This window comes from Pithys albifrons, chromosome 11 (assembly GCF_047495875.1).
Source record: "Pithys albifrons albifrons isolate INPA30051 chromosome 11, PitAlb_v1, whole genome shotgun sequence".
In the NCBI taxonomy this organism is placed as follows: Eukaryota; Metazoa; Chordata; class Aves; order Passeriformes; family Thamnophilidae; genus Pithys; species Pithys albifrons.
Window position 1 is genome coordinate 20,017,275 of NC_092468.1, and position 22,544 is coordinate 20,039,818.

Sequence of the window (22,544 nt, forward strand, 5' to 3'; positions counted from 1 at the left end):
CTCCTTGTCTGATGAGCACCATGGCAGCCTGGGCTTTGGGTGAGGGAAACCTGGTTGAGACCTCGAGAGGCAGCAGAGAGGGCTAAGGATGATCTGGGATATATGGATGCACCTGGAGAGATGGTGGTAGCTGCAGGTAAAGGATGAGTGCAATTAGGGTGGATGAATCCCATGCTGGTGAGTTTTTCCTTAGCACAGGAGAGAGGAAGGGCAGATGACCCCTCCTACTGACATGACTCTGTTGATTAAGCCACTCAAGGAAGTGAAAAACAGAGTCAGGACTCATCATCCCCTTCCTTTCCCTGAGTAAATACACACAGTCTGGAATGGATTTCCAGCTGGGTTAATTACCTCTAATTGCCTGCAGCTTTCTGGCCAGCGTCCCTTCTCCCCAGGAGGTGATGGCCCCAGTGGGAACAGGGATGATCTGATCCCTGAGCAGCTGCTCCTCTGCTTGTGGCCAGACACCACCTGCAATCCTCTTCTCCCAGTGCTCAGCACAATCACTCTGGACATCTTTGTAACTTCAGGTACTCAGGGAAGTACAAATGTTTTGGCTTCCACTAGTTTGATGATAACTTCAAAAATGTACATGTAAAAATAATGTTTTTTTCCACATGGGTTTCTTGCTACCGATTTCTTTCAGCTGCCTGATGCAGCTGATCTCAACTGGAGCATTATGCAAGTTTCTGTGAGCTGTAATGGGAAAATGAACCTTGAAAATGGAGTTTAAAGTGTTCCTATAAGAACAAAAAAAGTTTTCCTTTTCTTCTTACCCTAAAGCTAGACTTTGCTTTGTGTGCTTGGGATAAAAAAAAAAAAGAAGCTGCTGATTAAGAGGTTTAGGTGCATTTGGTATCTGTTTACGCAAAATCCAGGGCTTAACTGTGATGAGATAAAAGCAAATCTGGCTTTATTGTTTCTCTTCTGCATTTAAGTGATCACAGAAAGAGCAGCGTAGCTCTGCTGCTCAGACACACTCCTTTCACGTTTGGTTGTTGCTTGTAGCGTAAGTCAGACTTTGAAATGAATTTTCTGCAAATTTGTTTGTATGAAGTTTGGCACAAAGCAAATTCAAAACTTGGCATGGCAACAGGGAAGGGGAAGCAATTCAGAAATCCAGGGAAGCAAGGTTGGCAGCAATTCAGTGTTATTTACATTCCTCCAAAACCTCACTTGTGAATACTGGGACTAGTAAAATATAAGCTGTGGTCCTTTCCACTCTCCTCCTTCATTAACCTGATGATGCTCATTAACTGACGAGCCTCTGGGTTTTATACGATTCGCCAATGTCCATCAGAAATAATTGCACTAATTAAATAGATAACTGAACAGTTCGGCGTGGGAGTGAGAGTCCTGAGATGGAATGGACATGTCTATGGGCAGTGAGAGTGCTTTGAGTAATAATATTTAGCACTAATAAATTAAATTTTGGAACTCCATAAAAATTCGTGCTTCAAGGCTTAAAGTTAATCTCTGTCAGGATAAGACCTCTGTTGCCATAATTATCCTGCATTTGCCAATTAAGGAATTTCTTGTAGCTTCCTCAGGAGGCTGTTATTGGCTGGCTTTGAAGACAGGATTGTGTCTAGGCAGAGCATTTGTCTTACTTGGGTGGCAGCTCTCACACCAGGTGCACTGACCCAGGGCAATAAAGCAAAAATGGGAATGATTCCATGAACGTAGGAGTAGGAAACATTAATTGGGGTTTAGTCATTGTGCTTGGATTTGGGAGTCTGGCTGCTTAACTTTACTTTAGGCTTTCTATGTGTTTTTGTACAATACAGGCAATTTTTCTGTGCCTTTGTTCATCTGCTTTCAAATAAGAAAATACAATTCCTCTTTTCACACCTTTTCAGTCAAAACACTAACTCTTCACTGAGTAGGGATCAGTTCTTGCTATGGGCTGGTACAGTCAGTACCTGGCATCCTGGAACATTGAATTTGAGGATTTTCATTTTTAGCTGTGATGCTGCTGCCATTCTTGATGATAAGGATGACAGCTGCAGCTTTTCAATTTCTGAAGTTTATTGTCTTCAGCATTTATTTTTATGTTTCATTTTCTTATGTTAAAAAACTACTTTTCACACATAATATCCTGTTAGTTTGATTTTTCAATTGTGAGGATGGATAGTGAAGACAACCAGGAGTTAGCAGAAGGTGAAGTAATTTGACAATATCTCCAGAATCTGAATTAAGAAACGAGGGTAAATTTATGATAAAACACATCTTTTTCAACACATATTCTGTCTTATTCACACAGATTTAGTGAAAGAGATACGACAGCATAAGACACATCAGAAATCTCAGGAGCTGGGGAGATGCTGTCATATAATTTGTGGCTGTTTTTTTCATGTCTGGCAATAAAATAAGTTATAGATGAAAAAGATGTGTTAGAAAGGGAAAGGAACTCTGTTTGGATAAGCAATATTTCCTAGTCATGTTCAAGTGAAAGCCAGAAATACAACATATGAAATTAACAAATAAGAGGGAATAGGAAAAAAGTACTATCCTGGGAAATGTGAGCTGGAAAATCTGAAAGGCAGATACTGTTTCAGAGAGGGAAGGTTTGTTTCTGCAGTTACTATGAACTCTTGTGAATGAAAATGTTGTTCTGCTATATTTATGCTATTATACAGTGCAATTTACTGTCAAGCAACAAGCTCTTTGAAAGAAAAGCTGATGGTCCAGTTACTGTGATGCTGTAAATACACAACACAGGAAAAAAATTGCCAGAGAGAAAGAGCTAGAAAATGGTGTAGTCTCTAATTACCCATCCACCTTTCACTTCACTGGCCAGACCACTTTGCTCTCCTTCTCTCCACCCCAGGGTATTAGTCATCACCCATCCAGCCACAGAGACCTGCAAAATCATCATTCAGTACCTGTGATACACCAATTCATTTGCAGCTGCTCCTGTCCCAATCTTTCATTCCTCTCAGCTGCTCACACCAAAGAGTTCAGAAACAGGCGTCCAGGAAAGTGAAGCAGCCAGAGAGAATGTGTGTGTGTGTGTTGGGTTACTGGGGCCCGTGCAGCCCTCCCTGTCTGAGGCACCACACCAGCTCACAGCTCAGCACACTTGCCTTCATGTGCAACGTCTAAATGCATTTAATTGATCTTTATGGCTCCATGTTTGCTTTCCACCTGGTTCAACATGAGGTTTTAATCAGCTTGCATGTCAAACACATCAATAATAAATATGTCAATTAGCTAAAACAGTGTTTATTAGTTCAGTAACTCCTCCGTGTTCTGGATCATGCACGAAGGTACACTGGTGTTGCTGTATGGTCTCACAAACTCAACACACAGGTAAACATTCTCACCTCACAATGGGGATGTGCCTCCTGTGCCTGCAGCAGCTAATGATGTTATTGTTTCATCACAAAAAAAAACAAATTCCCATGCTAAGTGACACTAAAAACAGGTTTATGCAACCATTTGCAACCATGAAATCCCTTAACCTAAAATCACTTGCCCACATCTCATCTGTTTTCTAACCTGTAGGAAAGATGTGATGACTGATAGTTGTTTTGTAGGCTGGAAATGAAAGACCAGTGCTCCTGTTCTCAGTTCTCTGTTTCCCAGGGAAGTCTGAAGGCATTCTTGGTGCTGAGCTGCTTTGAAAAATCTAGCCCTTAATTCTGGCAAATCTTTGAAGATAAAGTGTTGTTATTGTTGGTGTTTCCAAGTTCCAGCAGATCCCAAATTTGTGATATTGTATTTCTGTCTTCTGCCAGCCAGAATAAAGCAGGGCACAGCCTTGTAATAAATAGAAGAAAGGCAAGTGACTTTTTCAGACCTCTGATGAAGTATTTGTGTTTGATTTTGTAACAACTTTGAGATGAGAATTGGACTGGTTTTTATTTATCTTTAGCTGACAAACAGGAATAAACCTTTCTTTATGCTCACAGTCTCTGGCTTTTGTTAGCACTGTCCTGTATAATCCCTTCTGTTGGGTTATCAAACTCCATCATAAAAAAGGTAGGATTTTTTCCTCTCCACCAATGAGGGATGTTTTTCATATTCTAATCCTTTTAGGGTAAGGTGATTTAACACCTAATATTTCAAGACAGAATCTATTATGAAAGCAAAATGAAGCAACATTTATTCTCTGGTTTCCTTTATAAACTCCAACATATCTTGGCATACTTGGCTTTTTAAAATCTGACATATGCATAAGAGATGAAAGTTATCACTGTAAAAAATACTAAAATCATTAAAGATGCTGTCATAGGTGACTATGATATTTATTCATGCACATCTGGGGACTTCTAAGGCTTATGGTGTGGTTCAATAGAAATTAGAGTGGGAGTTTTTTTTAGTATTAACAGTTGTTAAATGTGTCAAAGCTAGTAAAGTCAGATGAGGTTTACAAAGACAAATGTACAAGAAGCATGACAGCTGGTGATATTCATTGATGAATTCTAGTAAGATGGATTGGAAAGAATCACCTCAATTTCTTATGTGTTGGCGGATTTTAAATTAATTATATTTTAACTGCTTTGGTGACAGACCTGAGAACAAATTTGTGGAGCCCAATGTAAGTGGCTGTTCAATAAATGAAAGGAGTATGGAAAAGTAATCATCATTTTAGCTGTGTACAGAATGAAAAAGAAATCAAACACTGAAAATATTATTACAGGTCCATTAACATAAATCAATGGCATGCTTTATCCTCAGAATCTTTTTTCATTTCTGGTCATTCTATCTCATAAAGTCTTTAATGGATATAAAAAGAGTGCAGAGATTGACAGTGAAAATGATTAGAGACGTGTAGAGATTTTTCTAAGAGGGAAGGCAACAGATTGGAACTGCTTAGAAAAAGCTTTAGGTCCACTAGGAGACTTGAGCAGCTCAGCAGGACCAAGACAGGTTAGAGGTGCTGAACATGCTTGACCACCTTGCTCATTTCTTCTGTAACCCTTGGGGCCCCTAAACCCTGCAGGCAAGCTGAGATTTTAATTTGAGGCTCCAGAGACTCAGGGATGTGGACCTGAGCTGTTGCTCCAGCTGTGGGTCACAATCTGCTTTGGGATGGGCTCACCGACCACAGCCCAGCCTGGGGCTCCTCCTGAGGTCGGTGGTTATGGAAACAATCAAAATGAACCAAAATACTATTGAAAAAGGCATAGTCTTGTGAAATACAGATTGAAGGTCTCACCCTTGAGAGCTGGTTCTGCCCCACATGTCCCTTGGTGGAGGTGGGATTTCAGTCCTTTCCTATTAGATCCTTGCCCAGATCCTTTGATTAGGGGTGGGTCCAATACCATATACCAGCTGGCTCCAGGGATTTTAACTCCCTGTCCCCCCTCCAGTGCCACCTGCTAAAATGAATCTGCTGGAGCATCTGTATTATGCTAAAATATTTGCCATGTGATACACACCAATTGCTTAATAGGATTATAAAAAAGTAGAAATTTCTGCAGGTAAAGAGAGCATCTATCAGTTTTATCGAGCAAGCTACATATTTTCAAGGATATGCTATCTCGTGCATTATGGTATAAATCAAATATGCATCTACAGCAGATTCAGGCAATAGTTCCCTTCTTGGCAGATTGCTCTGCAGTTTTGTGCCACTCCTGGGAGGATGCTGGTGGGATCCCTAGACATGATGCAACTGGGAGCTCCCATGGTCAGGCTTCTCATGGCATTTCAGCAAGGGCTGAAATGACCTGTCTCCTCTGACACTGCATTCTTGGTGGGCTCAGCCCCCCCACTGCCACAGGGGCTTCTGGCACCTTTCTACTTTTCTCCTCATAAAACGGAAGAGAGAAAGGAAACAGCATTTCTGAGATGTAAATAATGTTTAACAAGTGGGCCTTGGAGTTGTAAAGGAACTCCTGCACTTATGCTATAATCATTCTGGTGGTTGATTTAGAGCCAAACCCTGTTGGCCTGACAGAAGCAATTAGCCTGATTACTGCTGGAGGGATACTCACACAATTAAGGTGAGCAGTGTTTGCTCTTTATTCTAGAAACCAGTTGTCTGTGTAAAAGTAGTTGACACAGTGTAGTGGTGCAAAGGCAGTGCCATAATGGGCTCTGAGAGAAACCTTCAAACCCAGGCATATTATGGTGTCTTTCAAAGAAGAGGGATGGACAGACGGACCGTGCTCTGAGGGGAAAGCTAAAACCTGACAGTGAGAGGCGTGTGCTGGTGTGTTTGCTCTTTGAGACTGCCACTGTTGTTTCTCCAAAGCTTCTGTAAAGGAGGGAACTGGCTAATTAGATCTGCAGTTGCCATTTATCAAAAAGAGCATCTGAAGTCTCCAGTGATATTTTCCCCCCTCTCTCCCTGCTATTTCTAAGGCACCTATCAATGTGGTACATAAGTACCATCTGGATACCTGGCTAGTGACCAGCAGGCTGTGATATGTGAGCCTTTTAAACAGAGATAGGTGGTAAGAGTAGACTAACAGTATGTTTTAATGGAAGCTGAAGAGGGAAAGAGCAAAGAGGGACAGAGAAATTTCTTTGTTCAAAACTTCCTGCTCAAAGAAGAAATGGAGTATGTGAAATCATCTAGGAACCTCCCCAGGAGTATTTAAATTGCCTGGGAAGTGTTCTTGCAGATGAAAAGAGCTGCTGCATTGACTCTGTGGGTGAACACTCATCACAGAGCAGGAACAGCTCTGCAGAGGAAACTTCTTCCTGTCCTGCCAGGAGAACCTCTGCACCTTGTGCTGGATGCCAGCATTTATCTGCATTCACAGCACAGATGTGCTAGAGTTTTATTAAGGGCAGACACAACTTTGAGATCAAGAGTTCTGGCTTCCTATCCCTCCTCCTGAATTCAAGAAAATTCAGAGATTTTATTTGATTCCTAAGAAATCAAATACAATTTACAACATGGGAATTTGCCTTTCTGATAGACCTGAAGAATTTATGAGTAGCCTACTCCAAAGTTTTAGTGTGAAGCCACTTGTATGTCTTGCTGATGATGAATTATCTCACATGAATAGAGTTTACTCTTTGTGTTAGCACTATCCCCCAGGTGGGTGCCTGTGTGTGCACAAAATAATGTCTCTGTCTGGCAGAATGTCTTTGCTAAGAAAACTTCTGTTGTCAATTACTGGGAATTTTCCCTGAACTCTGATGATTCTGGAGCAGAGCTCTGGCTTCTGGTGTTATGACAGAATTTTGCAGGTTCAGTGATGGTTTTTGACAGTTCAGGTCCCAGCAGGGAAAGACTCTTCACTTGAAATCAATCAACTCTTATCACATAGGAAAAAAGAAAAAGGAAACTCACCTGAAACTCAAACCTAGTTTAACAGGGGATCCTCTCTGACTGAGCTGATACTGCAGATATCTGTACATGAAGAATATATTCATGTAGGGAACCACCAAAAGGCGGGTGCACCTAACAAAGACATCCGGTTCACACTTAATGCACCAGATAAATTGTTTTTAAATGCAGTTATTTTGTGAGTTCTTAGTGAATAAGTGCATCTACATATGCATTTCTGAAGAGATTTTTAATTAATTGCTTTCAGTAATTTTCTTTTTATAAAATTAGAACAATGATGGAACAGACTGGCTGTGGAGTTTGGTTGAGGAAAGATTATACTAATTCACTTGAAATATGACTAAAACAGAAAGCAAGAAGAGATAAAAGCAATTTTTTTCCAAAGCTTGTTTACCTGTGACAAAATCCTCCCAAATTAGCTGCATACAAAATACCCAATCATCTTAATTAAACTCAGCTAAAAAGACTTTGTTGTGGATTTCTTGGGATATTTCATAACCAGAGAGAGTGTCCCATGATGCTTTTAGTAAGATGGGGGAATATGCAGTTAATAATTAGGAGAGCAGCAGAGCTTTCAAAGATCAGAGTGGCTACAAGATCAACTTGTTATATGAAAGCAAATAAAGAGGGGGAATTTGTCAGAGGTTTTTGCTATACCTAGGGCATTAACAGAGGTTTTCAAAAGTCAAGGCACCTTTCATTTGCAGATTCTCCAGTTAGTAAAAGGCTATGGTTACAAATGAACTTCCTTTGTTCTGTGCTTGGGTTATTGCTCCCTATGCCTTGAACTACATATGCTTTGTTGGAGGAATTGAAAGATGTCCTAATTGAACTGATGTTTTCCACTCAGGTTTTCTTTCCAAAACACTTATTTCCCAGATCAGTAAACTTTGCCAAATCACAACAATCCTCCATACACCTGCTCCACAAAGGCTATTTTTCACAGCTGAATCAATTCTTTCCCTATCACCACTACAGCAGCTCTGGAATTCCACATGTAAGCCTAAAAATGGCTCATCAATAACCAGATGGGTCCTGACAATCAAAGACCAATGAGTGCAGCCACACTGTTGTCCTTTTCTGCCCTTCAGTTTTTTTATAACTCCTGGGCTCTGCAACACATTGCCTTAGTCAACATGTGGTTGTCTGACACCTGTTTCTTCAGCAGTCTCACAAAGTCATTAAGATAAAGCAATTTAGGGGTGTTCAGCTGTGCCAGGACTGTGGCTGTTCTTTGCTCCCCACACCTCACACATGGCTATGCTCTTCTCCTGCTTTTCCTACAAGTCTGGTGCTCGTTGACTTCCAACTGGATTCCCTCAGGAGTCAAAACCAAAGCACAGTTTTCAGAAGGTTTCATGAGTTGAACTGTCTCTTTGGAGGCCCAGGAGATCTTGAGAAGGTGCAGGAGCAGGTGATGAATGGGAATGGGAAGGCAATGGGGAAACAAGGGGCAATGCCAACCCTAGGGAAGCTGCAAGCTGCCAGGGCAGCCTGGCTGATGTGTTCCCTGGGCTGTCCCCCTCAAAAAACTCTATACACTCCTAATTGAGGTCAGAGAGCGATTGTATTTGGCAGTAGTAGTGAGGAGCACATCCACTTCTGTGAATGGAGAGCGACAGACATCTCCAGAAGGATTTAATACTTCTTTATTTCCTCTGACTGATTTAACCATGGACTGTGATGCTTTAAGTAGCAGATATTAATTAGAAGTGGTAGGGAGTCCCAAAGGGACCATACTCCAGATCTTCTCACTGTTCCTAGTTTGACTTATTTCAAGTTACTGCTCTGAAACATTATTTATTCACTCAGGTGTCTGACATTTATAAGGCCTACCTAAATTTGAAAATAAGTAATGGTTGTCAGTAAAGAGCACCACTGTGCTGAGGTGGAAAATAGCTTGCCTGTGAGTAAAACACAGCCAAGTATATTGAATCTTTTCTGCAACACTTCTTCAAGGCAGGCAATGTTATTTTGTCCCTTCTTTGGTACCACATCTAAGCAGGCACACAAGGACAGTGCTATCTGGAGGGCTCCCAACAGGATGGAGATCTTGGATAGATTAACCACTTTGGTTTTAAAAGCTGAAACTTCAGTCCCACTCTGAGCTCTGCTCCTCTCAAAGGGAAGTGGGATGAATGCTCTTTTGGCTTTTCTGGTCTTCAAAACCCTTCTGGCAGTGGTTGATTTAGGACAATGCCGTCCTAAATCCAAGCACACAGAGTGGGAGGAACACTGAATTCAGGTAAAATTGCTGGGTACCTGGGGCTGGCTGGGCCATCCCATTTGGCACAAGCAGAGATGGAGGTTAGTTGTGGGTACCAGGACATCTTTATGATTACAAAAGAAAAACTACCAGAAGATCTAATATGAGTCTTAGCAATATCTAGGAGGAGTTTCAAGTAGGAATTTCATTCCAGATTACATTGAGTCAGTTTTTGTCCTAGCAAAGATCTTCTGTATTTGCTTTGGTTTTAGTTCCTCTCATTCTCTTCATTCTCTTACTCTCCCCAAGCGGTATTAATCCGGTGTTACGTGTGCCCTGACAGAATGTGAATGCACGTGTGTTGCCTGTAGATACTGTGTAACTCACACACAGTGTTTGCTGTATGCAATTCAGGCCCATTTCTATTTTTAGAATAAATAAGGATATCTAGAATCATTGGACTTTAAAATCAGTGAAAAGATAAAGAAAGGGGGCATAACTAATAGGGGAAAGTGTTGGTTGGGCCTGTGTAGTTGCAGCAACCCTGTTGATTCAGCACACACCAGACTTTCTATATAAAGTATTTGGACAATAGAGCTCACTTGGTGGGAGACCTGAGGTTTATTCTGATATGACATAAGTACAGTGCAAAAATAATTCAAAAGGCAAACGTATTCATGTTTTATAACCTTCTGTCCCTCATTTGTTTCTGAGTTAAAAAAGCTTGGTGTTTTGACAGCTGAAGTTTTTCATGTCTATCAGAAAAAATTGTTTGACAGAAATTGTTTGCCCTACTAGTTTTCACTTCATTTGAAAGATGCATGAGATTAGTTACGTAGCTACTTTTCTTATTACCTGTTATTTTCACAACTCTTCCGTAACTCTGTGGCATGTCATCAGACTCCTGCATGACAAAAGCTAAACCATGTCACCCCTTTGCTTGGCTGCATTTGAAATGAGCACCCATGTAGTGCCTGCACAGGGAGGGATTGGGAACAACAGCTCCAGTCTCATAAGTCTGATAAGACCATAAACCTTGAGGTTAATGACCCAAATTTACTAGATTCATTGTTAAAAATTGTACCTGTGCATTATGTGTTCCTGCTGTATCCATCCCTATGTACCTGCTGTACCGTGGTGCTGATCCCCATTTGACAGTGGTCATAGTTGTTTTTCCCCTCTTTCAGTGCTTTCTCTCCTGCATCACTGTTGATGCTCTCTTGCTGTCTTCCCTGTTTGCTGTCTTCATGTCACAATATGTGCAAGACGGACACAACAGGAGAGGCTACAATGTGGAGAATTTAGATATTTCCATTATGATGTTTTTTCCTTCTAAATTGGCTGCACAAACAGTTTCCACAGGCGCTGTGGACTTACACAGGAGAGTTGTGGAGACTGTGGGGACATGGCAAGTGCTGTGAGAGAATGGCCCATGCAGTGTGTGATGGATTATGCAGACTATTCATTTTAACAGAGCTGCAGGAATTCAAACACTTTTCATGAATATTCATATGAAATTGAAAGCTGTTTAACCTGGCTCTCACATCTGTCTGGTGGGAGCACCTCATTGCTTATGTGTTGCTCCTATGACTACTTGCAAGACATGAATTTTAAACCTGACTGTTCAGAGAGTGATGGAAATCCAGTACAAAACTATACTTGGTTGTGAAATTTGCAAATTGCTTTCTGCCTGTTAGCTGTACAAATCAGCTAATCAAGGAACACCACAGGACTGAACCAAGCAATGCAGTATGAATTTGCAAACATTTGCCATTCCCAAAAGATCTGTAAGCCAAGAGTTATTTGCTGAAGAAAGCCCCAAATAATATCAGATAAATAAATTAGAAAATTGCATGACCTCCACAGAAAATTCATAAGTAGAAAGGGCAAATGATATTCATGGCAAAAAGTATTCATTGAGCTTCTGAAGAATACAGGGAATCAATCTGATGTAGTTTGCTTCACTATCTGCTGTACATTGATGGAATGATGAGAGATTTGGAGTCACTTCTGACAGGCTCTCAGACAAAAGGATATTTGCTGCTGGCAGAAGTTTTTGTATGTGGCAAATTTGTCTGGGATACTTTTGAAAGCAGATTTAGTTTTGGATCATGAGATTTGTGTGATGTCTTATTTTACAGCTGAAAATGCCTGAAATATTACCCTCTTTCTGTTACAAAATTTGGATTTGCATTTTGCCTTATCTAGAGCTCTGTTTTGAGCCTCATCCCATGAGCACTATGGTCTTTATTTTAATTGCACCATTACCACACTATCCTTCCTCTTATTTGCAAGGCAGGGCTGTTTCCCTGCCTGTTTCACGGGGAAGTTGGGGGACTTTTCCAAGTGCCCCTGAGAAGTCTGTGGCTGGGCAGAGGTTGAACACAGTCTCCCACCTCTTCATGGTTTTACCCCTTTAGACCCTTCCCTCAGAGAGGCACTGAAGTAAACCAAAGTAAATTGTCTAAGCCTCTGGACAAAAGTGAGGTGAACAAAACCAATATACGTGATTTTCATATGCATTGTTTATTTCTGACACAGATTTATTATCTCTGCATGGTATCTCTCTGATCCATACTGCAAACCACTACAACAATTTCTTTGGAAGAAAGTTTTCACTGTTATCGTTATGTACTCAGTAGTGTATGTAACACGGGTCAAAATGCTTTCCCCCTAAATTTGCAATGCACAGTAATGCAATTGAATGAAAAGTTGTTGCTTGGATCAAGTGGAGAATATTTATGTTTCTTAAAAGCAATTCTTATCATTCCTGATCCAATATTGCTTCTCTTTGGCACAATCTGTATTTACTTAGACTGAATGCATTTAGCACTTTTGTTGTCAATGTTTTGTTGTTAAATGAGTTATATCATGACCTATTTACAATGCAGTATAGTACACTGAAGTTCTCCTTAAAGGGAACATTTGTTAGGATGAGTAAATTCAAATTACTTGGTAAGTCCCTGATATATAGGAATTCTTTTTTTTTTTAAATGAAGATGTAATGAAAACAATCAGTCTAACAGAATTCTTGAAGTTATGAGCTTTAGACAACAGTATTGTGAAGTATGCTTAATGACACCCACATTAAAGGAGATTTAAAATGGCATCATATCCTTAATTTTAAAATTTAGAACAGCAAGTGACACCATACCTCTTACTGCAAGATATGACTCTCAGCTTCTTTAAGTGCATTTTTAATAGCTCCTGTGAGGAGCATTTCTGCAAGCGGAACATTTTATTGTTACTAAATACCACTCACTCTGAAGTCTCTCTGTTGTTTAAAATGAAATTTTAATGAACAAGTTGAAACAATTCATCAGCATGGGGAACATCACACTGGATCAAACACACCAAAAGATAAGGACTCTGCATATGCATAGAAATAAGGTTTTCATTCATTAAGTTCCCACTGCTCATCCTGGCAAGGGTCAGATGCACTGACAGAAACACAAACTTGCAGCCCAGCACTGCCCAGGACCTCGTGCAGACCTCACTGCTCTGTTTGGTCACACAGACCCAAATCTTTGAGGTTCAGACATTTTCTTGTCTAGTGATGGTAAGTAGTTGCATAATAAAAAAGTACATGAGGCTTCTAACTTTGCCTATCACCTCTTGGACTTCTGGCTGGGAGGAAGCAAGCTTTTTCAAGGGGAAGCTTTCCTGTTACACTACTGAGTGTTCATTCAGCCCTCACTCACAACCCTTTCAGCATTCATCTAAAGGTCGTGTACATCCTTTCCCACACTGGTTTCTCAGGTGGAGGAGGGTGACAGGGGGCTGGCAGAGGCACAGGAGGAAATCGTACCTTTTTGTGTCTGAAACTACAATTCTTGTCCAGCAAAACAATGCCAACAGTGCAGAGAAAGCTTGATTATGCAAAAAGGATGGACATATCATGCCTTTTTTTGCAATAGGTTATAACCTCACTGGGAAAATTCCTCCCACCCCAGTCTTGGCTGTTTTCCCCATTTCAGACCACATTGGTGGCACTCCACGCACATTTTTACACATTAATAGCATGCTTCTTTCATCTTACAGGCTTCATAGCTTCCCTCTTCCCCTTTTATTTTTAAGACAACTTCCCCCTCTCCCAGAAACAGCCCGATCGGCTCGGTAGAAAAGGGGTAAAGTGTTTTCTGCATGACCTCTATGTATTTTGCTCCGTGGGAAGAGCAACGTGGAATGCACACTCAGCAGGCAGCGAGATTTGAGCCAGTTTGTCCTCTAGGCATTTCTGCCATAAAACACAGAACTATCCACAGTATTTCCACCCGCGGCTCTACCCCCATCCCACCGACCCCCTCCTCGCCGCTGCCAGCTGCACCTGGCTGCGCTCGAAAAGCCGTGGAGCAAAGCACAAAGAGCGGGCACCAAACGGCAACAGCTCCCTTTGTTTCCCATGCAAATCCTACCTCCGATAGTTGTCACATCTTCCTCCGAGGCGAAGCCTAATTATTACTAAACAGAGATCCAGCGGAATCCTCCGAACGGCCACCAGTTGTTAAGCGCTGTCATCGTTTCCTCCTGGTGCTTAAACCTTTTTTGACCATTAATGTCACAACCCCTGCTAACTCATCGCTTAGTACTCCCTGCTCAAAATGTCTGAAATAGTTTGGAAGGACAATAGGAATGACAGGCACACTAGACAGCCATGCTTGAAATTAGTTTTCTCCAGCTGACTTAAGGCTGTTTCGTAGTGCTCTTAAGGCATGCACTCCGTAGGGTTTATTAACCTAGGCTAGGCATGCCATTGCTGCTTTTATTCAGAGCTGTAATAGGATGGCTGCTAGGAATGCAGCGATAGGTCTAACCCCATTCATCCCTCCGTAGTTTTTAAATCTCCCTGGGAGAGTAAATAGCTTCAGTCATCCTTAAACTTACTGAGGCTACTGTTTCTGCAGAGCGGGGTTTCACACATTGTTTAGAAACTAACGAGAAAAGCACTCCCGGGAACTGAAGGTGCCGTAGCTCTCCTGACTGATGCGGACGGCAAGATGGACCGGCAGCATCCGCCCCCGCCGCAGGCTGAGGCTGGCGCAGGAGTTAGTGGAAGTACTGATTGGAAGCTGAAAGTTCTTAAAACTCTGTAAGACGCATGTGGTACAAAGAGAACGAGGGGAATGTAAGGACCGTGCTATTGTTTGTATGTACAGAGTCAGAGAGGTACACTACGCTTCCCAAAAGGCAAAATACAGAGTGCAGATAGTTGAGGGTCTTGCAATCTAAATTTCTAAGTAAGCAGCATGTGGCATAATGATGGGCAGAAGGAACGAGAGGCATTTGAAGTGTGTGTGATGTGAAGAGAGGTGGTGAATGGATGCTACTGGACACTGCTGTTTTCAGGAAATCTGTGCATGTCTCCAGATCCCAGGTCAGAGATATTTGTGCTCTGCTAAGATCTTGGAGCCATTTTTTTCTTGGTTGCCAGTTAACAACCAGCCCAGGTCAAGATGCATCAAGGCTTGTTAACATCTGCTGTCAGTTTGGTGTTGCTGATCGCAGTGTGGTCCCTAGTGGACAAAAGTAAGAGCCACCAGCACAGGTGTGTCTGCCAGCAGAATGGCACACATGGGCTGAAGGACTGGAGAGGCAAACCGGTGCCAGGGTAGGCTGGAAGTTGGTATGTGGGGAATTAGAACTTTTGCTGCTTCTTCAGCATCTGCCTGATTTTTTAGTACCACCCAGTTTACAGTCCTTGGCTCAAAATGAAAATATGATTAATGAAGACATCTCAGAAATGAATGGTGCTTGGAGAGATTAAGGAGTAAAGCAGATCACAGTCAAAATCCACCTATGGCTCCTTCAGACTCTGGGAATGACAAGATTAAGATGGCACTAATGGAAGATTTGTATTAGGTTTTTAAATGGTTGGGACCTGAGGGCACCGAGGGCTGGTTAGAATGAGACCCTCCTCCTTGGAGAAGCTCTGGTTCAGACTTGTGTTGGTCCTTTCCACTGGTGGCTATTACAGACTATGTGAACCTTCCCCTTGCATGGGAGGAGGCTGCAAGAATGTGATGAACCAGCTGGTATGTTCTGCCTTGTTCTCAGGGGAAGAAGTGGCAGATTTAAGCCCCTCTTTTTTTCCACATCCCATACTGCCACCAACACACCAGATGCCCCCACTGCCAGGGGCTTTACCAAACAGCATGTCAGTGTGTGTGCCTAGCATGGACGACAAGTCTCTTCTCCTTCTGCATTGCCCTTCAATGAAACCATGTGTGAAAGCAAGATTGTTGATGGTGCAAACCAGCCAGAGATGCTGGTGGGGAACATTTGGAGGTACCAAGGGCATGGCATTTGCCCATGAACCAGTGCTGCTCCTAACAGAGCTACCTTTCCACTGTGTTTCCCCATGCCCATACTGTTGATCTTGGATATCGTCCTGCCCCCTTTTCACCCACTGCACCTTACACACAGTTAGTGTGTTGGAGGGAAGGGCTCAGGGTTTCAGTTATGTTTCTCAGTTTACAGTATTATTAGCACCTTAAGCTTCTCCCAGAATTGGGGGGAGCAAAGGGGATTTTGAATTTTGTGGGCAATTAAATGCTGACTGCTAGCACAGCTGCCAGAACAATGACTGCTTTCTTAATAATTTAAAGATTTTTTTCACTGTCACCTATCTTGCATCTTTCATGTGCACCACATCCACCTTAAGGCAGAAACTGAAAAGGCTAAAAAGGAAAAGTTCTTCTTGTCCTCAGCAATATACTTCTGTCTCACTAAGGGTCTCACTGTGCCATTGATTTGCAACTGGGATGACATAGCAGTTCAAGAGACATGAAATTCTTGTTGGAGATACTCAGGTCTAAGAGTCTGAAACTGGACTGGACACAAGTGTGTTCAATGACAGGTTAAAGCAGGTGATAATTGCCACTCATATCCACAGTTCTCCAGTTATGTATGCTGAATATAAGCAAGTTCATAAAAAATGGACTATCCCAGCTCCCCCCTCCCTTATGGACTTCCCTGCCACAATGATCCCAAAAGTTTCAACCCTTTGTGGTAAGTTGAAGTCACTCATAATTCGTGGCCAACAGGTGATAATTATCTGTGAGAGCTGTGTAGTGGAAGAGAGATGGAGATGTTTTTACATGGAAAGAGAGTAATAAACTATTCAAGGTGTGTGGTGTAGGCAACAGGAAATGACCAGAAAGATCTTTTAGGGCTGATTAGTTCAACATGATTCAGTCTTAGGGAGATATTCCATGATACTCTTTCCTCAGGCTTTTTCTAATCACTGAGCAGTGACAGCAGCTGCCATTAGTGATGGGACTTATGTACTTCCCATCCTTTCTGTAGCTCTACTACTGTTGCATTTTTCCAGCACACCACTCTGCTCCTTGCTGGCAAGAAGATACAAAGTGAAGGAGTGGTGATCTGATGGGATATGGCAATTTTCTGTCTTCCTGGACTGTATGAATGTTAGGAAAGTAGAATTGCCCAGGGAAACAGAGGGCTCAAATATGCTTTCACCCTGCCCTCCATCAGGAAAATCCTGTTGACTTCTGTAGGAGAGGAGATTTCTGCTCAGCTGTGCAGCAGTGAACCCCTTTTGAGAAATCCATTGTGTGCAAAGGAGTTACAGCAATTTAAAGTGCCTTTATCTGTTTCTGACCAGTATTTGTTTAGGAAATGGCGAAGGAGGATGAAGGACAGGAGGAATTCAGGAGGTTTGTAGTTTGTATGCTGACTATAAGCCAAACAATACAACGAACAGAGCAACTAATGCATAATTCCATTATGAGTCATTCTAATTATAACATGAATTTGATAGACATGTAACTAGGAACTGTAACTATCACTTACAAATACACATTTCTAATTGCAAAGGGAAGTGCACAATGAAATTAAAGCTGCAGGTTGCATATACAATAACCTTTTCTTCTACCGTGGTCACAAATTCTCTAGGATCAGTATGAATATATTTCGAAGTTGCATACCTATCAGACAGCATTCATTCTACCCACTTGCTGAGTCTTTTTGAAACAGCAGCAGGTAGTCTCACTAATCCATAGATACTTGGTGTGAATCGCACATTAAAGAATTGCAGGAATGATCTGTTGATGGTTCTTTCATGCTGGGTCTCTGCAGAGTGTCACTGTTCAGTGCAGTGTTAGCCTGGCAGAGCTACAAATGTGACGTGCAGGGCAGGTAACAGTTTGTGTTCAGTATGTATAATCAAAGTGTAAGTGAAAGTGAGTCTAACAAGAAAAAGGATCATTCAAAAAGGCCCAAATTCTGTCATACACATCTAGATGCTCTTGGGCATTGTAAAGACTGAACTCAAAACCAAGTTTTGCAGAGGACAGATATTCAGTAAAAAGAGACAATTTTCTTGGCTACATGCATTAATCCCACCTCTGTCATTTAAATGAAAGAATTATCAAGAAAGACCATTGATATCAGTCCTTGTATTTACAGCTCTGCCTGGTTTATTCTTCTTTTTTTTGTGGCAGAGCAGGCAGCACCTGTGTGAATGCAACCCTGTGTTTGGCCACAGCCTTGCAGTCTCCCTTGTGCTGAGAATCACAGGACACCCAAGTGTTCATTTCACTGAGTTATATCACACTGACTAGCTAATCGCTTCCACATGCTGCTTGATTGTCCCCCTTTATATGCCAACTCTGCCTTTTTCTTGCACAGCTCTTTTTGAGCCACTTGCCTAGGAGAAAATAACTACATCTGGAGTGTTGTTAAATGACCCAGAAGCTGCTGCTTTGCAGACTTAGAGCATTTGATGCAAATAGATGGCTTCTTGCTGTGAAAATCTCCTTGTTTGACAATCCATCGGGTACTTCTGACGATAGTTGTCTGAGTTAAAACACAGGCTCCTCTTTGCATATTCCCACTATCATTCTTACAGAACTGCTGGTATTAAAATATTTCTGTGCAGTTTCAGCAGAGGCCTTTCTGCTCCCCATTTGTTCAACAGCTGCTGGTGCACATCACTCCTTCTCTTTGCCTTCAGCTTTTGCCATCTGCCACCATTAAGTTGCCCAGGTGTCGGAAATCTTCTTGCTCTTCTCTGGTAAACATTATTCTGCCTTCTTCTTCACTAATTCAACCTTCATTTATATAGAGGCTGATAGATCAGGATAGCTGTTCTCCAAACATCTGCTGCATTTTATACTTTATGAGGGTGGATGGGGAACAGAGTACGTATAGTTGCTGGCAAAAATAGGGGCTGGTTAACCCTTCCTTCACTTTCTTTTCCATCTTCAAGAGTTTTCTGTTTTCCTTAACTTCTAGATGTGCCAGTTAATTAATACTTGCCTATTAGGATGTTACCTAGAACAAATATATCCTAAAGCACAGCTCATTTCCAGAAACATCAAAGCTTCCACATTCTGAAACAGTGTCTAGTCCTGGGGTATTGAGAAGCAGAAGATATGGGATATATCTAAGACAGTTATCAGCAGAAATATCAGAATAAACCTTTTTTCCTCTTTAAATTGCTCCTGATGTAAACAAGGACCACACCGCTGATTTCTGTATGTTTTCTGCTGAGATACGGGTCAGTCATCCTTTTGTGATTGCCTGGAGGGGAAATGCAGAGTCAAAGATCATCTTTCATAGCAATGGGTAAACTATTGAATTCTTTCAGTAGAGATGACAAAATTAAATGATTTCTGCTGTGCCCAATCCTCTTCAGTAAATCACTGAAGATTGACTGTAAGTTTGAACAGGAAGAAAACAGAATCCAACAAAACAGGCTGCTTACATGATGCTGCTTGCTGGTCCAGGGAATGTTTACTGCTGAAAGGCTAGTAAAATATGTATCTGAGGATGCACACCCAGCTGCTGGGGCCAGTCTCCAGTGCGAGTGTTGAGTAATTCCAACAGGATTTCACACTTCAGCACTTTTACTCTCCTCAGTCTGGGTCTCAGTGTTAGGGCTTTCAGAGCCTGATTTTGTGTGTGACTCTTGGGCAGAGATGGTTTCCTGCTCTGAGCAGTTCTGCTGAGCAGCAATTGCTGCCTGCTGCTTTCCCATTTGTTAAGCAATGGATTACTGCTCAAACACTTGCAGGCCATGTTGGTGTAAGCCCTGTGTGCAATTCCCCAGATTTACCTGTCTCCTGGAATGCCATGATCAGAGGTTGTTTCTTGCTTGTTCAATAATTTTCTCAAGCACTGCTCCAATCGGCACTGCTGTGATTTCCTTGCTTTGTGATGGATAATGCATTGTGCTATTCACCTTTCACAGAAACACCAAATTGGTCACTTAGATGCTCTCTGATTTTACACACAGTGCCTGGCTGTTTCTCCAACTCTTGATTGCTTTTTCTGTTCATGCTTTCCTATTCCTATGTTAATATTCCTTCTCCTGTAACTTTAGCAAAATACTGCTAGATAAGTCTTTCCCATTTTTTTCCACCCCTTGCAAATCATTTGCTATGCAGAGCTCTCCTTTCTTCAGGATTCAAGTATCTCCTTTAATCTATTCTTCCTTTTATTCTTTACTCAGCTGCTGCTTTGCTTTGGTGGTATAGTCACTTCTCTGATGAAGCTCATGCTTCTATTTCTGTTCTCTCTCTTTTTGAAAGGTCCTTTGCATCAATGAGATGCCTGTTTGGGTTTCTTTGATGATCTGGTGATGAATACTGAGCTCTGCACTCCAGAAGTGAAAGATCAAGTTGTGGAAAGAGTGTGCAAAGAGGGAGGAAAGGGGACTGCCAAGCCCCAGTGAGAGGAGTTTTCAGTGAAGTAAAAGCAGAAGTGGGCAGGTAAAGAGCCAGGCCAGGAATAGTACTGTGGAGAGGCTGTTTTGTAGCACCGTGCCTCAATTTCCCCATTTGTAAACTAAGAATAATCCTCTGCTTCTGTAAAGTCCTTTGTGGGCTTTGTCTGAGAACTGAAACAAGATGACTGAAATTCAGCCCTTAAGATTGTAATGTTGCTGTCTTGCTGATAAACTTTAAATTCAGAATAGCAAGGGCCTAAAACTGCCTGTGTAGCCTCTGCATTGTACAGGGTGTTTGGTGCCGTATGGTCACACTCGTCTGCTTGTGAAGGCACAATGTCTTGATGTCAGCTGGTTCTTCTGTCTGAGATCACCATGGGATGCTGTTGGTGGTGCAGCCCCACTTGAAGGGTGAAGGAGGATTTTGGTGGCAGCTTCACAGAAGCTGGGGAGTAGAAGGGACATTGCCTGGGCTGAGCCCAAAGCCCAGCCTCTTTGGAGAAAACATGTGCTGTCAGGGACAGGAGAAAACTCACACAGGATGCCACTTTTTAATGTTATTGATCTGTATTCTGCAGCAGGTGCTCAGAGGGTCTCAGGCTGTGTGGCTGCTGCCAGAGCTACCGGCGCAGGATTTATAGTTGTGAACACCAAAAATTCACCAAGGCTCAAAATATCTTTTCAGTTTTTCTGTGTAAATCTGGAACGACCAGTGGGATTTGACTGTATTTACTAAAGTAAAGTTGTTTGGGATTTATACCACTGAGGGTAACATTTGGTCCTAAACATACACCTCCAAATATATAAAGGTTTTGTACAAAGTTATTTCTTCCCTGTGTAAAAAAGCTTACAGCCCCTGTACAAAGCTGCCACCTCTTCCCCATCAACACAGCAGCTGAGGACACAGGACATGCTTATGAATAAATGACTTGGTGAAAAAATGATATTTGAAAACCAAGCAGATGCTTTCCAAGAGGAAATAGGCAGAATGGAAAGTTTTGCTTTTAAGACAGACTACAGGGCTATTCCTTTGGCATAAACACACATTTTTTCATTGATAAAACAAATCTTTTTCCATCTTCTCTGGTGCATTTTTCAATTCTGCATATGCAAAATTATTAATGTATCATCAAAGCTGAAGTGAAGAGGACTCCAGAGGAATTTAGCCAGTCAGTTATCTCTGGTTTTAATTACCTAACAATATTTGTTTACATCTGTTTGAAATTATTTTATGTTCACCAGGACTACTGAAGTAATGTTTCATAATTTCTCCACTTTCAGGAGTTTGTAAAACAGAAAAAAGAAAAAATAAAAAGAGCAAGTTGTCCATAAGGACACCTGTACTGCAATCTGACCTTTTCTCTGCTCTGAGAAGTTTTATGAAGATTCTCTAAATTTTTGTGTCTGTACTTGCTCTATATTTGGACTCTTAAAGATAACCTTGACTTGAAATTGTGGACTTTAAGAGAGGCACAGAAGACACACTACGAGGTGTGGAGTTCATCCCTACTGGGATAAGGGGCCATATTCTCACTGCATGAGAATTTGTCCAAAAATACACAAACGCCTGATGCAGGGGCTCCCAGCAGGAGCTTCAGAGCACTGAAACCAGCTATGTTTTCATGGTGTGAATAAAACAAACCTGGAAAACCAGTCTCAGAAAGTCTATATTGTGCAACTAATGTCCTAGCTCTGTGTCACCCACAGGATGTTGCAGGACCAGGCTCTGGGGGTGCATTTTGGCATCAGCTGCCTGTGCTTAAAGATCAAAGCATCAGTTTGTGTGTCTGCCTCACAGACACACACCCAGGTACGCACACTGCAGCTCTAACCCTTGACTCCCTTCTCTAATCCCCTCTCCTCCCCCCCACAGCCACTGCAGGAAGGATGTGTTTTCTTTACTTGGTTTCCCTGCTTAGATTTCAAATACCTCTTGGTGCAGTAAAGTAGTAAAAAACCCCAGTCCCTGGAAATGCAGTACCCTTTGGGGGAAGCATGACTGTTCTGGTAGTGCAGGAACAAACATCCCCAGGGTCCTGTTTATCTCATACACCATGTCTATTTCCCTTTTTTTCCCCTCAGAGTAGCTATTATTTTTTTTTTGCACAGATGACTAAACCAGCTCTCCCTCTTCTTGCCTTGCTGCTCAGTGGTTCTTGCTTGCCATCCTGGCTGGTGCTCCCAGCTGGATCATTAACCCCTACCAGGCTGTTGTGCATGAGCAGGGCTTCAATGTAAACCCTTATGAAAGGAAAGGCCACCCCTTGGAGTGCCTGCCTGGCTCTCGTCAGACTGTGCTGTTGGCAGTGTAGGTGAATAACTCCAATAGGATAACAGGCCCTCAGCTGTCTCCCTAACACTAACAGCAGTGAATCCACCAAACAAGCAAAGTATCTCTG

The 22,544-nt window shown here is 42.0% G+C and overlaps 1 protein-coding gene across 3 annotated transcripts in view; it reads right to left on the reverse strand.

The window, feature by feature from the left end:
* KCNMB2 (potassium calcium-activated channel subfamily M regulatory beta subunit 2) overlaps positions 1 to 22,544 on the reverse strand; it is a 143,414-nt gene that overhangs the window by 84,975 nt on the left and 35,895 nt on the right. Inside the window, exon 1 of one of the 3 annotated variants that reach the window (XM_071566662.1) lies at positions 13,871 to 14,830. The exons of the other annotated variants lie outside the window; for them this stretch is intronic. The gene's annotated coding sequence lies outside the window, so the exon portion shown is untranslated. Of the gene's footprint in view, positions 1 to 13,870; positions 14,831 to 22,544 lie in introns of those variants that run through there. 3 annotated transcript variants of the gene reach the window in all.